General features: G+C 47.5%; 1 protein-coding gene across 1 annotated transcript in view; it reads left to right on the forward strand.

Moving 5' to 3' along the window:
• Positions 1-709: 709 nt before the first annotated feature.
• Positions 710-14,432, forward strand: part of BRINP1 (BMP/retinoic acid inducible neural specific 1) — a 185,606-nt gene continuing 171,883 nt past the window's right edge. Inside the window, exon 1 of the mRNA XM_066256381.1 lies at positions 710-1,088. The gene's annotated coding sequence lies outside the window, so the exon portion shown is untranslated. The remainder of the gene's footprint in view (positions 1,089-14,432) is intronic.

Genomic DNA, 14,432 nt, shown 5'->3' on the forward strand with positions numbered 1-14,432 from the left:
TTTGGCTCTCTGTATTAATAATGCCTTCACCCCCGGAGTATCCTCGCCCCTTCCCTGCCTCTGTTTCTATCGAGAGAGAACTTTGTGTCCCTTCAGCTTCTCACTCCCACATCCTGCCCACCGAGAGAAGAAGCACTTGCTTAATTCTGGATGGTTACGTGGGCTCATGCCTACGTATACAAAGGAACAAACAGTCTCAAATACTCCTAGAAAGGCACATAGATACAAACGGACCCACACGGGCACCTCCCCAGAGTAAGTCACACTGAGATAGATAACACACAGACACACAAGCAGCCGCATACCCAGAAACACGCAAATACTCGCGACGCACACAGCTTCAGACGCGCTTAATAACACCACGATGCGGGGTTCACAAGTCCCTTTCGGTGCTCACACACGGGGACTCGCCGTCCTATCCCCAGACCCACGAGACTCCCCAGTGTCTCAGCCGCAGCCCACCCAGGCCGCCCCTCCCTCCAAAGAGGCCTCCCTCCTCCGCTCCTCGCTTCCTACTCCTCCTCCGCCTAAAGATGTACTAAACACTCCTCGGAATAAACCCGGGCTTTGGGCTCCTCCCTCCCCGCCCCCCCCCCAGCAGCCACTCCCCCATTCATTGTCGCCCATCGCCGGGTAAGTCCCTCCCCCCCGCGTAGCCCGGCCTCCGCGGCTCCCCGCCCTGAGACCACGGCGCACTTGGACTTCCCTCTCCATTCGCTAGCCGCCTCGCTCCGGGTCCCCTCGGCTGCGAACTGATCTGGCGCGGGTGGGGGGAGGAGAAAGCGCAGGCGAACGACAGAGAGAGGGAGGGAGAGCGAGCGAGCCACAGAGCGAGAGCTAGAGCGAGAGAGCCGGGGGGAATAGTGACCGCCTGCCGGAGCCGGGATTCATGCCTGTCCTCGGGACCAGCCAAGGGGACTTGACGGCTGAGTATGAGCCAGGCTGCTAGAAGCCAGGTACCCACACGCCTGCAGTCCCCGCGCCGTTCCCGGTATGCGAGCTGGACGCAGGGCTCTCCCAAGTTCCCACCGAACCGAATAAAAAGCGTCCGCCCGCAGCTCTCCGCCAAAGACGGACATTGACTCCAGGTAAGGCGGAGCCAGGCGCAGCGCCCCGCAACCCATCTGCCCTTGGAGACGGCCCCGGGCCACATTCGGGAGCCCCCGCCCGCCCGCCCCCCATTCCTCCCAGCACCCTTCCGCTCTTTCCTCGCCGCCTGTCCTCCCGGGATCCCAGGAAAGAGAGGCTTATATTTTGGGGCGCAAAGGGTTAAATGCGGGTTTTAGTAAGTGGCGTGTACGCTCCCCGCGCGCTCCCGACGTGTGTACCATGGTGGGAACTTGATGTGGTGCTAGTGTGTGTTTGCGTGTGCAGCGTCGTTTGCGTTTGATGTGTGTGTTGGTGATGTGTATGTACGTGTGTTTGTGTACCTCCTTACACGAGAGGGGTTAAGAGAGGTCCTATAACCTACTTAAGGCGCGATGTGTGTGTGCATGTTTGTACGTGTGCGTTTGTATGTGTGCGCTTGTGTGTCTTTTAAATTAGGTCTCCAGCTTGCATGAAATGGGATCCTTACTATAGGACCACGTAGCCATCGGGAAACCCGCTGTGGACTCCTTCTTGGGGCTCTGGGCCTGGGGTTTGGGGAGGATTATAGGGATAAGGATGGCACCTTATTTAGCCTGATATTGGTACCCTTGAAGGAAAATTCTCCAAAGGATGGGGACCTGCTTCACTTGGACTCACCGTTTCCTATGAAATTGAAATGGCCAAACCTTGAGGCGATGAGATGCTGTCACTTTAAATTCCACACTAGGCTGACTCCAGGATTCTGATGGGAATTTGGAGTCACTGGGTAGTGGGGTGACTGATAGAAAGGGAGAAGTCAGCAGTGGGCTCCTTATCTGGGCTTGACAAGTCTGGGATAGAGCCTACACTGCTTCTTCATTTGTAACTGTAACAGCATAACGGCACCTTCTGCTTCTGGTGCTCTGGGGAAGGGTCTAGGCAAGTTTGCATGGAACCCCTGAAGGAGAAGGAGGCAGAGTCCTCATGGGACTTGCTCTTCCCTCATAGTTACACAGGATCGCAAATCCCCACCAATTTCATTCCGGAGAAGTGCTGGGTCATATGGAAGGAGATGGATGGGGCACTTCCCTACGACAGTCTTCCTGCTTCCCTTCCCCATTCCAGACAGGCTGGGGAAGCCCGGAGAAAATCTCTTCCCAAACTGTGCCTCCCATGCCTCCCCTGGAGTTAGGGGGGCACTGGGAGAAGGCGGAGAGGCGGTGTGTGTTTGTGTGTGTGTGCCCATGTGCGTGGGTTTCAATATTGAGGGAGACCCACGATTTGGGAATGGGTTGCCGGTGAGGAAGTCGTGGCAGGATATGGTGGTGACTGACTTCAGCTTCTGTCCTGCTGCCTGTTTGCACCTCACATCTCTTGCTTGGCTCCAAAATACTGGCCAAGGGCATGGGGCTGGTGGGAAGCATCTCAGTAAGGAAGGCGGTTCAGGCCAAGCCCCTCTTTCCTGCTTCCTCCACCTCCTCAGAGGCTCTCTAGGTAAGTCCCTTGGCCACCCTGGCTCTGTCCTGCTGGGCGAGGACTCTGGAGCCAGCCATTGATTTGATTCCTGGCTGCCTCTGAAAGGCTTGCCCTACTCAGCAAAAACGCTGAGTTTTACTGCTGTTCATGGCTCCCAGAGTCGGCAGCTGTTACTTTTCCAAGGTAAGAGACAGCCGTTCGGCTCTCGGAAGCCAGGCCAGGGGAGGACGGGGGCTGAGATGCTGGGACACAGCCTCTTGTCTGTCTGGAAAGGGGCCACTGAAAAGACCTTTTTGAAAACTAAAAATAGTAATAGACTTAAATATGATGTATATGTATGCATGCGTGTATCTTCTGGGGAGAGATAAAAGCAAACATGTGTTGGCAGGAACCGGCCCTGGCGGGCGGGTGCTGCTGCTACCTGCAGGCACTTGCAGACACACCGTGCTCTGGCCAGAGGCTGACACCTGAAACTGGAGCCCTCATGGGGCCACACGGAATCTGCTTCCCGAAACATGCGTCAGCGCGAGCTCCCGAGTTCATTTTGGGTGGGGGCGTGAGGGCGGAGGAGGAGACCCCATGTAAGGAGCTGCTCACACTTTCTCTCTTTTTCAATCCATAGACAGGTCTGGAAGGAATATTAAAGAGCAGACAGGCAGCACTCTGTGGCCCAGAGAGGGGCTGAGAACTCCCCAATATTCTCTAGGGAGTTGGCGGTATGCCCACAGCTGGAACTTGTGATGCCTGACACCCAGTGTGGCCAGATCAATGCCACACTGCCCAGGGGCTCTATATTGCCCCTCATCCCTGATCTGCCACTGTGCTCCTGCCTTCGTCTTCCCTAATCAGACTTCCCGTTTCAGAGATCGAGGCTGTTTCCTCTGGAAACATGACCCTGGAGAGTAAGGGTCTAATACCTCAGTCACTCTCCCCACTGGACAGACAGACAGACAGACACACACACACACACACAACATGCATTTTCTCTCTAATGCCTTCAGAGAATTACACACAGGCAGGCTCCAGTACTGGCTATGACTGTAGAGCAGCTGAACTGTGCCTGAGATCTTTTTTAAGGAATGGGTTGCTTCCCGTAGAGCCAAGTGTACACCCTTCTACTGATGTAAATGCTTCAGGCAAATTAATGTCTTTACGTTAATGAGAATCTCGTCCTTATACATATTACACATCTCACAGCCACAGGAACCTATGTGGGCAGCTATGCACACACCCACCCACACATACACAGACCCTGAAACCTTTCCTGCTTGCTCTAGTCCCCAGAAGGGTATTAAAACCTCTGCACCAAATTGTGTTCCCCTGTGTATAGACATCACCCACGGCGACTGAGACTCAAAGTCACTGGGAGGGAGAAAAATAAAGCCCTATGAAAGATAAGCTTTTGAGATGTCAGAATCAGGCCCACACAGAAGTATGTGCCCGGACTCCTCGATGTGTGATTTGGGGTGCACGCAAGCACTGAGGGATAAGACATGGGGGTGTCAGGCCCATCTGCAGTAGAGCCTTTCCCACGCAGGCTTTTCCGGGGCCGGATGGCACTTTAGTTCCCAGAAGGGGGAGCTGTGACTCCATTTCAACCAAGGAGAAACAGCTCAGAGATTCCACATCAGCTCCTGGTCCCCCTTTGAGTTTCCATGGCCCAGCTGAGGCTGCCACATATTTATTTGAAATAGTCCATGTGAGGACCTTAAAAACACTCTCCCCAGCTCAGTCCAAATAAAACAGCTTTTTCCTTGCAAGAGTTTGTGCTGTTGACCACAAAGTCCTCTGTTTGTCTGGAAAGGTCTTTGCCCAAGGGGCCTTCAGTTGTGTAAAGAGACATTTTCTGATTTGCATCCTCTAGTCTGACCCTTGCCAATTCCTTAGACAGAACCACCAATAACGTATCACCTGAACTGGCCACTGTGGTGAGACATAGCCTGCCCTTCCTCTCTCCCTACGTCACACTTGCTAAATTTCAAAGGCTAGCAGGTTGGCCAATGAACCCCTGGCAGTCATGTCAAGACAAGATGGGGATCAAGTGAAAAGGACAGGCCTCTAAATGTCATCCCCAAATAATCCGCCCTCATTGTTGTCCATTCTAACTGTTCTGCAAGGAAGTCCTTATCTTCTCACCCCCATTTTCCAACGTCAGTATCTTCTTTTTAAAATCCTACCCATATTTCTACATCCAGTTCCAATGAGCCTTCCAAGAAGCCTTCCCGAAGTCTTATTTTGGAATTAATCTTTCTTCCCTGTTCTTTCATATCATTTTCTCTCAAAGTCTATTTTAACTTGTGTCTCTGTTTGCTCTGTTTCATAGCTCTGCGAGTGTATGTCTAGCTTGCCCTCTTCCATATGGTCTTCTTAGGAGCATTTATTTCTAATCCCCAAGGACTGAGACGTAGTAGTTGTTCTGTAAATGTTTGCTGTTGCTGTTTTTCAGTCTCACCAAAGCTGCGACCGACCTTCCTTCCTTCCTTCCTTCCTTCCTTCCTTCCTTCCTTCCTTCCTTCCTTCCTTTCTTCCTTCCTTCTTTCCTTCCTTCCTTCCTTCCTTCTTTCCTTCCTTCCTTCCTTCTTTCCTTCCTTCCCTCCCTCCCTCCCTCCCTCCCTCCCTCCCTCCCTCCCTCCCTCCCTCCTTCCTTCCTTCCTTCCTTCCTTCCTCCCTCCCTCCCTCCTTCCTTTATTTTTCTTTCTTTCTTTCCTTCCTTCTTTTTTATTTCTTTCTTTCCTTCTTTCTTTTCCTTCCTTCCTTCTTTCCTATCTTCCTCTCTCTCTCTCTCTTTCTCTTTCCCTCTTTCTCTCTCATTGCTTCATTTTCACTTTAAGCAGTGCAATCATGGCTTTAAAACTGCACCACTATACCTGCAGTATAGAGATACCAATGATGATGTAGACAGGTAAAATTAAGTCCTACTCAAAGTGAGCATTGCCCTACTGTGGTCTGGGGTCTTTAGTTTTGTTTTCATTTAATCTTTCTTCTCACCCAGTGAGGCAGATCTAGTCCCCTTTACAGAAGAGGATAGTGAAACTCCTGCTTGGCTATGTCCCTTGGCCCAAGATCACATAACCAACAGAGACTGGATTTGAACCCAAGTCCTCGCTTCATCATATTTAGTCTTTCCAGTTACCATGGGCTTAATGGTAACCACTGTAGGTGGCAAACAGGGTTGAGTTGTTCAGTAGATGCTAGGAATAGCCTGGGGCTATTATTAGCTGTTTGATATTGATGTTACGAAGGAGTCAGGGAGTCATCAGATCAAAGAATCTGTTTTCAGGTTTCTTCCCATTCAAGAATCAAGAACCCTTTTTGTAATATTCCTAACACATGGCCACTCAGTCTCATCTTTAGAACTTTGAGCCACAGCGAACTCGGTACTACACAAACCAGCCTGTGTTATATAGAAAACACTTTATTGGAACCTTGACTCTAAATAGGCCTTCTAAGTCTCTGAAGTCACACAACACAGTATGATTCTCTCCTAATTATCAGTGCATCATATATTATGCACGCATGCTCAGATCACCACAAGTATTCCTTTCCGACTGGCTGGGGCCCTTTTCACAGCCTCCTCTGCTGTAACATTTGTTTGGGCTTCTCACCAAGCTGGAGGTTGTCTTAGGTACATTATCTGGTTTATTTTACTTACAGGGTGTAGAAGCCACCAAAGGTGACAGGGTGACCCGAAATTGAGAGAAGATTACAAAGGTTCACTTATTCCTTCATTTATTTAACAACTATTTATTGGGTGACCACTATTTTTCAATCATTGCTCTAGACCAGGGGTCAGGAACCATTTTGGCTGAGAGAGCCATGAACACTATATATTTTAAAATGTAATTCTGTGAGAGCCATACAACGACCTGTGTACATTAGGCATTATACAATAAAAATTTGGTGTTGTCCCGGAGGACAGCTGTGATTGGCTTCAGCCACCCGCAACCATGAACATGAGCGGTAGGAAATGAATGGATTGTAATACATGAGAATGTTTTACATTTTTAATGTTATTATTTTTTTATTAAAGATTTGCCTGTGAGCTAGATGCAGCCATCAAAAGAGCCACATCTGACTCACGAGCCATAGGTTCCTGACCCCTGCTCTAGACCAACACTGTCAACTAGAACTTTCTCTGGTAATAGATATGTTTTCCAGGCTGTGCAGTATGATAACCAGTAACCATGTGACTGTTGAGCACTTCAAATGTGGCTATATTACTGATGAACTGCTTTTTAAATCTTATCTTTATTAATTTTGCTATAATTTAAATAGTTATATGTGGCTAATAACTGCTGTTATTGAACAGCACAGATTTAGACGTTAGACATGAATCATGAACATGGTCCCGTTTTCATGGAGCGCCTAGGTCTAGTGGGGAGAACTGGATACTACATGCATCAAAAATAGACAAACACAATAATTGCATGTAATAGCAAATGTCATGCAGATAATAATTTGGTGTCAATAGGCTAGAAAGGAAGGTAGACGGTATAACTTCAGAGAAGGTAATCAGAAAGGAACTTCTCTGAGAGGCTGATGCAGGAGCTGAAATGTAAATAGAAGGAACCAGCTGTGTGGTCCTGTGGGGAAAGAATATGAGAGGCAGAGACGAGAACAAAGATGAAGTCCCTAAGCAGGGGCAAGCTTGGGAAATCTAAGGGATAGCGTGGTTGAGCTTCTGAATCAGAAGGAGAATGCCATGAGATAAAAATAAGGAAGGTAGGCAGGGGCCAGATCACAAAGGCCTCATACAGGATGAGGGAATGGAAAGTCTAGAATCTTAACCCTCCCCTCCCCTTGGAATCTCCCAGTTTGGGGAGCAGGTACTCTGAGGACTTAACTGAGCAGAGTTTGAAGACTGAGAGAAGGTCGTTCTCAAGTTCTCTCTGTGGGTTTTTATCATGTCCATATTTTATCAGTCATGTCTCCTAACCTTAATCTCTAGTCTTGCTACACCCACACCCAGGGTCACCCAGCAACTCCCATCTGGAGCCGATGCTCTGCCCACCTGGGACCAATGTTTGCAACTGAACTATTTTTAGCTTTTGAGGTGGAAGCTCCACAGAGACCTCCTCAGTGCCCAGGACCAACGTGCCCGAATGAATCAAGCTATGGTGGTGAGGAGGAGGAGGGTGCCTGAGACTGTGAGGCCCTGGAGATCACAGACTTTTTTAATATTTTCCTTTAAGATCCCTATTTATTCTAAATTTCATGCAATAAGAGCACAGGGACCCAGGGCACCTGGTTCTAGCCCTGGCTCCTACCATTGGATATCTGGACTACCTCCCGAATCGACCTGCCCCCTTCCTGGGCTTGCCTTCTGCAAATTGAGAAGGACTAAACTCTGGCTTGCCTCCCCGAAGGGGTTTCCTAAACTCTTTGGAAATAAAGTCTCCTAACCTTAATCTCTAGTCTTGCTCTGAGTGCTATACACTCTGGAAGTTCCCAAAACTAAAGGGAGGAAGAGAAACTGGAAGAGGAGAGAAATGGATAGAAAAACGAGAAAGGGAATGGATGCGTGGGGAGAAGGCAATTGAAATGAAGTCTGGTGAAAAAGAATGAAAGATGAAATCAGTGTGGACCAGCTAGTATTTACTGCACATGTCGTCTGGGAAAGGCCTCGCACGAGAAGAAGTAGGGGGTGGTGAGGAAGCCCGCTGGGTGCTGGCAGTCTAATAGAGGAGATCTGCATGTTTGTAAGTAACTATCCTTCCAGGCGGACTGGTAATTGTCGTTTCAGAAGTTCTATGAGAGTTTGGGGCAGTGGAAGATTAGAGGAAGGGGCAGAGGTCGTGGTGGTGGTGAGGAGGAGGAGGGTGCCTGAGACTGTGAGGCCCTGGAGATCACAGACTTTTTTAATATTTTCCTTTAAGATCCCTATTTATTCTAAATTTCATGCAATAAGAGCACAGGGACCCAGGGCACCTGGTTCTAGCCCTGGCTCCTACCATTGGATATCTGGACTACCTCCCGAATCGACCTGCCCCCTTCCTGGGCTTGCCTTCTGCAAATTGAGAAGGACTAAACTCTGGCTTGCCTCCCCGAAGGGGTTTCCTAAACTCTTTGGAAATGTTGCGCGGTGAAATTCTTGTCAAAGCAGAGAGAAACACACACATGATGGTCCTGCTTCATCATAAGGTTTAGATATCTTCTCAAAAATGAGCAAATCTGCCCTCACTGGTTGGCTCAGTGGTAGAGCACTGACATGGTGTGTGGACATCCTGGGTTTGATTCCCAGTCAGGGCACACAGGAGAAGTGACCATCTGCTTCTCCACCTCCTCCCCCTCTTGCCTTTTCTCTTTCTTGCTCTCCCTCTCTTTTCCTCCCGCAGCCATAGCTTGATTCATTCGGGCACGTTGGTCCTGGGCACTGAGGAGGTCTCTGTGGAGCTTCCACCTCAAAAGCTAAAAATAGTTCAGTTGCAAACATTGGTCCCAGGTGGGCAGAGCATCGGCTCCAGATGGGAGTTGCTGGGTGACCCTGGGTGTGGTACATGCAGGAGTCTGTCTCTGTATTTCCCCGCCTCTCACTTAAATTAAAAAATAATGAGCAAATCTGAAAGAAGTCTTAACTGGGGGTACAGACTCTGGGTCAAGATGGGGTGGCTGAGTGGGCGGATGACCTGCTATTGTAATTCTTCACATCAACACGATTAGTGTCCTTCTGGAACACAGTAGTCTAAACAGGCTGCCTGGAATCCGCAGACAGGCCTTGCTACGGAGGGGGCAGAGAAGACAATTAAGAAGATAATGAGGGTGAGGAAAAATGAAATTAATTTCTTTCTTTTTTTTTATATATAAGGGTGAAGGGGATCTTTGTCTCAGAGGAACTATCTTTTACAAATTGCAGGTGGACTTAAGGAGAAGAGACTAAATAGACCGAGTGTGAGAAAGTTACAAGTGGTAAATCACTTGGCCCCTCTGCTCTGCGGTGGAGGACACACACAGGAACAAGGAGCCTGCTGGGGACATGAAATACATCATTCTGAACAAAGCCCGTTCTCCACCTGCAGAGATTATACTCACGGGTGCAGAGCTGCATACAACGGTGTTGGGACCGTCTCGGGAACAGCTAGGAGACTGGATCCCTCCAAGGGTGAGGGATCCATAAGGCAATTAACAAAAGCAAGAGGCAATCATTTTTGTGTAAGCTGCTAAGATTGGAGCAGCAGGGCTCCAAGTATATGACCCATCCCAACAACTAGAACGCTTTGTAAGGGTTAACCCTATCCTGGTCCAGAGGTGCTTCTGGGGTGTTATTTATTTAGCCTTTCAGAGGTCCTGCAGATGAGCCAGTGTGGACCTCTGTGAGAAATCAGGGACCCTGAGGGTAACATGGAGCAGCTGGGTCACAGACTGACTACAGGCTGCTGCAGGTGGAGGATGAGCAGATGTCTAGGATAGATGGCTTTTTAGAGGCCGTTCTCATGTCTCCATTCTAAGAACCTGTGATCCACAGAAGTAGATGAAACTCTGCTGGGCTGTAGAATTTCTAGAACCCTAGAAACACCATGATAAATCTCCAGGAGGCTTCTGAGAGCTGTGTCACGGACATCTACCTTAAGTACATACGTTTCCGTTCACACAGAAGTGGATAAGCTAAGTTCCTCCGGGAATTTGATGGGCTCTGAGTTATAGCACATCATAGGTGGAGGACCTACGTGGAGCCTAAGGTGGCACTTTCAAAACATCTGCACAAAGCACAGGGGCTATTAACACAATAAAATTTGTGTTTTGGTATGTTTAGGAGTGTAAGGGAAAGATTAAAAATAGATTACCTGGCAGGGGTTGGTAATATGGTTTTTCTGTTGGGGCACATTTTGGAGGGATGGCTGTTTGAGGTACAGTGTTTCTCATCATTGCCATTGCCAGAGATGGCTGAGGTATGGGAGGGCTGAGAGGGGCCCTGAAGTATGGTATTCGCAATGCACATCAATAGGACAGCATCATTCCAAACCCAGTGAAGCCTTACACATGATTCCTGAAACTGTTTCCACATTAGCCAGTTTTCCCTGCCTCTTCCCTCTCATTCCAGACAGTGGGAATCAGAGAGTTAAGCAGAGCCTAGGACAGAATTTAAGGGGGATCTGGGAAGATCTTCACCCACAATATTTAGAGATGGCTGAAATGTCACAGTTACAAAATCATTCTTAAAGTAGCCAAGTGTATGTGCCAAGCATGGTATATATTCTTTGTACTTTAATGGGTGCAATGAGTACTTAATAGAACTCTGCCCACTGTCAGCATCTCAGTGAGGACCTCCCTTGCCCCCCTATATGAAATAGCAGGTGCCTTCCCACCTTCTTGCCATCTCTATTATACTCATCTGACATATTCTGCATGTCTTTACATATTTATATATATCGTCTTATTCCTCACTGGGCTGTCAGCTCCAAGGAGGCGGGGACAAGTCAGTTTTCATCACTGCTGTATTTACTACTCCTAGAACAGTGTCTGGCACAAAATAAGTGTTCAGTAAACAATGTTTGTTTGTTTTTAAATGAAAGAACGAAAATCACATTTCATAAAAGGCTGTATTCAATCCAGATTTACACCAATGCCACACAAAAGTGTCTTTATATTCCCTGCATTCTTGCCAAGACTGAATGCTAGCATTAAAAAATAAACAAACAAAAAGCAAACTGTTAATGATATATGGCATTACAGTGCTATTTTCACTTTTTAATTATTAGTGAACTTCAATATTTCGGGGTTATTTTTCAGGTTTATTGGCCAAATGTGTCCCCATTTCTATTTTTAGCTAGCAGTTCCCCCTCAGATCACATTCTTAGAGTAGACAATCTTGTGATCATATCTGCACTCAAGTTCCACTAACAGGGAAGGAGCACTTGGCCATAAACCTTTCCCTTACATTTATTATTCTTCTCTCTTCTACCGATTCTCAATCCCAGTCAATATGCCTTTCTTTACATATGCTTGTGGGTATATATGTGTGTATGTGTGTGTGTTTGGAGAAAGAGAAAGATCAGACATATATACTGCTCACAGAAATTAGGGCATCAGGGAGCGTGCAGATACTCCAGTACTTTCAGCCTTCTGAACAGTGCATTTTCACCAATGAGATAAAAGCTGGTTTTGCATCTCATTTGCATAATCAAACAACTTTCTTTGACTTGTATTTCTGTTGTTCTTGTTTAATAAAAAGAAATTAAATGCTTTTTATTGCTTCATATTCATTTTGAAATATCCCCTAATTTTTGTGAGCAGTATGTATGTACACACACATACGCACACACACGCACACATATGATCTTTCTCATGCAACATCTGGCTGTCACAATTCATGCCACCTCCACTCAGCTACTTCTTGAGCTGCTTTTAAAGTGCTACAGTTATCAAAGGTAGCTTTGGTGATTCCATTCTCAAGAAAAAATAAGATCTTCGCTCTGGCGCCCAGAGTTAGAAAGTAGCTTATTCTATGACAACGGGTCCTGACCTCGGCAGCATTGAACTTCACCGCTTAAAGGTGCAAATAAACGTGCAAAGCTAAGGTTTCCTGCTGAGGCGCTGTGAAGTTAAATTACTATTTTAAGAGGCTATGAAGTTGGCAGCCAGAAAGCACTGAAAGAGGGGAAGATATTCCTGGTGTGGACAGATAAAGGAGAGAAAGGAAAACGCAGGTTATTAAGGAGATTTAAGCAGCCTCCCTTCAGGGGCGCCATGTATAACATCTCCCGAAACGTGGGAGATAGACAGATGCCTTTCTCACTTAGGTGTGTGCAGGACCTACAGGACCGGGATGGAGGGCAGGGTCTGAGTGACACACTGGCTCACGATTTGCTACAGAACCTGACCTGAGATAATACAAACCCAGCAGCAACAATCAACTTTGCTTTTGGGAGGCCACCAAGCTGCTGAGAGCTGGACGATGCCCCGGAGGGCAGGAGGGCAGTTCAGTGACAGAACGTTAGGCCTAGAGTCTGATGATAGGGGTTGAAGACCCGATGCTGTCCCTGTGTGTAGAACTCAGGGCAGAGCCTTTCACCTCTGAGCCACAAGGTCCTCATCAGGAAAACGGGGAGAGGAATTCCAACTTCAGAGTGCGATCGTAAAGGGTAAATGAGATAAAGCATGCTAAGACATGCAAGTACGTGGGAAAGTAAGTGGTAACAAAGAGGAAGAGGGGAACTGTGAGGAAAGGGATGATAAACACAGTTCACCCCACCCCCCACCCCCGGCAGGAAGCCTGCTGTGCTGTCAATCAGCCGCTAAATGAATACCCTGGTTGTATAGACTAGAAAACCTAATTAAGGTCTACAGTGAGAAGGGCTGCAGAGGGCTGGAGTATTAGAACCGACTCAGATACTGGTGGATCTTAAAGAGAAAACAGTTTATATCTAAAAAAGGAGGAGAACGTTAAACTGGACTATGACGAAGGTAACTTTCTGCTCCGGCGGCCGACGAGCCCGGGCCTTTTCCTGGTTTCTGATCTGTGATACTGAAGTGCTAAAGAGATCTGCGGCAGTCCTTCGGCATCTTTCTGATCCTTTTCCTACTCTCAGCATCTCCCCTAATTGCTGGCGTCACGTTGCCACACAGGGGACAGGGCTTTGGTAAAAATGATTGAGCATCTCATTTGCGTGGTAGTGCCTAGGATTTGGTAATAATCTCTGTCCTACAAGACATTTGTAGTTGGAACATACCTGGGGTCATGGGCAACATTTCATTTAGAGCAACAGGGTGTAATAGTCATAAAAAGTAATAATAGTTAACATTTATGTAATGTTGATGATCTGCCAGGCACTGTTCAAAGCACCGATCACATAAACTCATTAAATTCCCGCAATATCTCTTTGAGGGGTTGCTGTTGTCACCCTCATTTTATTGATGAGGAAACTGGCACAGGAACAGCGGGTAATCTGGCCAAGGTCACAGAGCTAGCCAGCGGCAGAGCTGGCATTCAAACCCCAGCAGCCAAGTTTTCAAGCACACTTTCAAGTCAGACAGAAAGAGTCCAGATCTTTGGCACAGCCCTGACTCAGGGTGTGGCCTTGCACAAAGAGCATCACTGCCTCGAGCCTCCATTTCCTCATCTCTAGATTAGGGGATGTAGAATTTGTTGAGAATATTTAACAAGGCATTACATGTGGTGGTCGAGGAGCCCATTCATTATAAGTTAGAGAGAGAAATAAAGCTAGGGAACATGGTCTAACAGCAGGACCACCCTGACCATGTTGTCCTGAGAGTGAATGCCACACACCATAGTTCCCCATGTGTAAGACGTTCCCATGTATAAGACCCACCTGAATTTTGAGGCCTGAAATTTGAAAAAAGGAATGTACGTATTACATAAAGTTATTGAATTCACCTGACCAGGCGGTGGCACAGTGGATAGAGCATTGGCCTAGGTTGCAGAGGACTCAGGTTCGAGACCCTGAGGTCATCAGCTTGAGCATGGGCTCATCTGGTTTGAGCAAAGCTCACCAGCTTGAACCCAAGGTCACTGGCTCGAGCAAGGGGTCACTTGGACTGCTGAAGGCCCGCAGTCAAAGCACATATGAGAAAGCAATCAATTAACAACTAAGGTGTTGCAATGAAAACCTGATGATTGATGCTTCTCATCTCTCTCTGTTCCTGTCTGTCTGTCCCTGTCTATCCCTCTCTCTGGCTCTGTAAAAAAAAAAAGTTATTGAACTCAAGTTTTATTCATCATAAAATTCATACAACTTACCACTGTCAAAACCCCCATCCATTAGTTTTCCTCATCTGTGTCTGATGACGAATCAGTGCATTCAATGATGGACACAAAAACTAGTATGAAAAAGTGAGAAATGCACGTAAAAGAATCTACAACCACTGTATAAGATGCACCCAGTTTTTAGACCCCAAATTTTTTGGAAAAAAGTGCATCTTATCCATGGGGA

The sequence above is a fragment of the Saccopteryx bilineata genome, chromosome 2, assembly GCF_036850765.1.
Source record: "Saccopteryx bilineata isolate mSacBil1 chromosome 2, mSacBil1_pri_phased_curated, whole genome shotgun sequence".
In the NCBI taxonomy this organism is placed as follows: Eukaryota; Metazoa; Chordata; class Mammalia; order Chiroptera; family Emballonuridae; genus Saccopteryx; species Saccopteryx bilineata.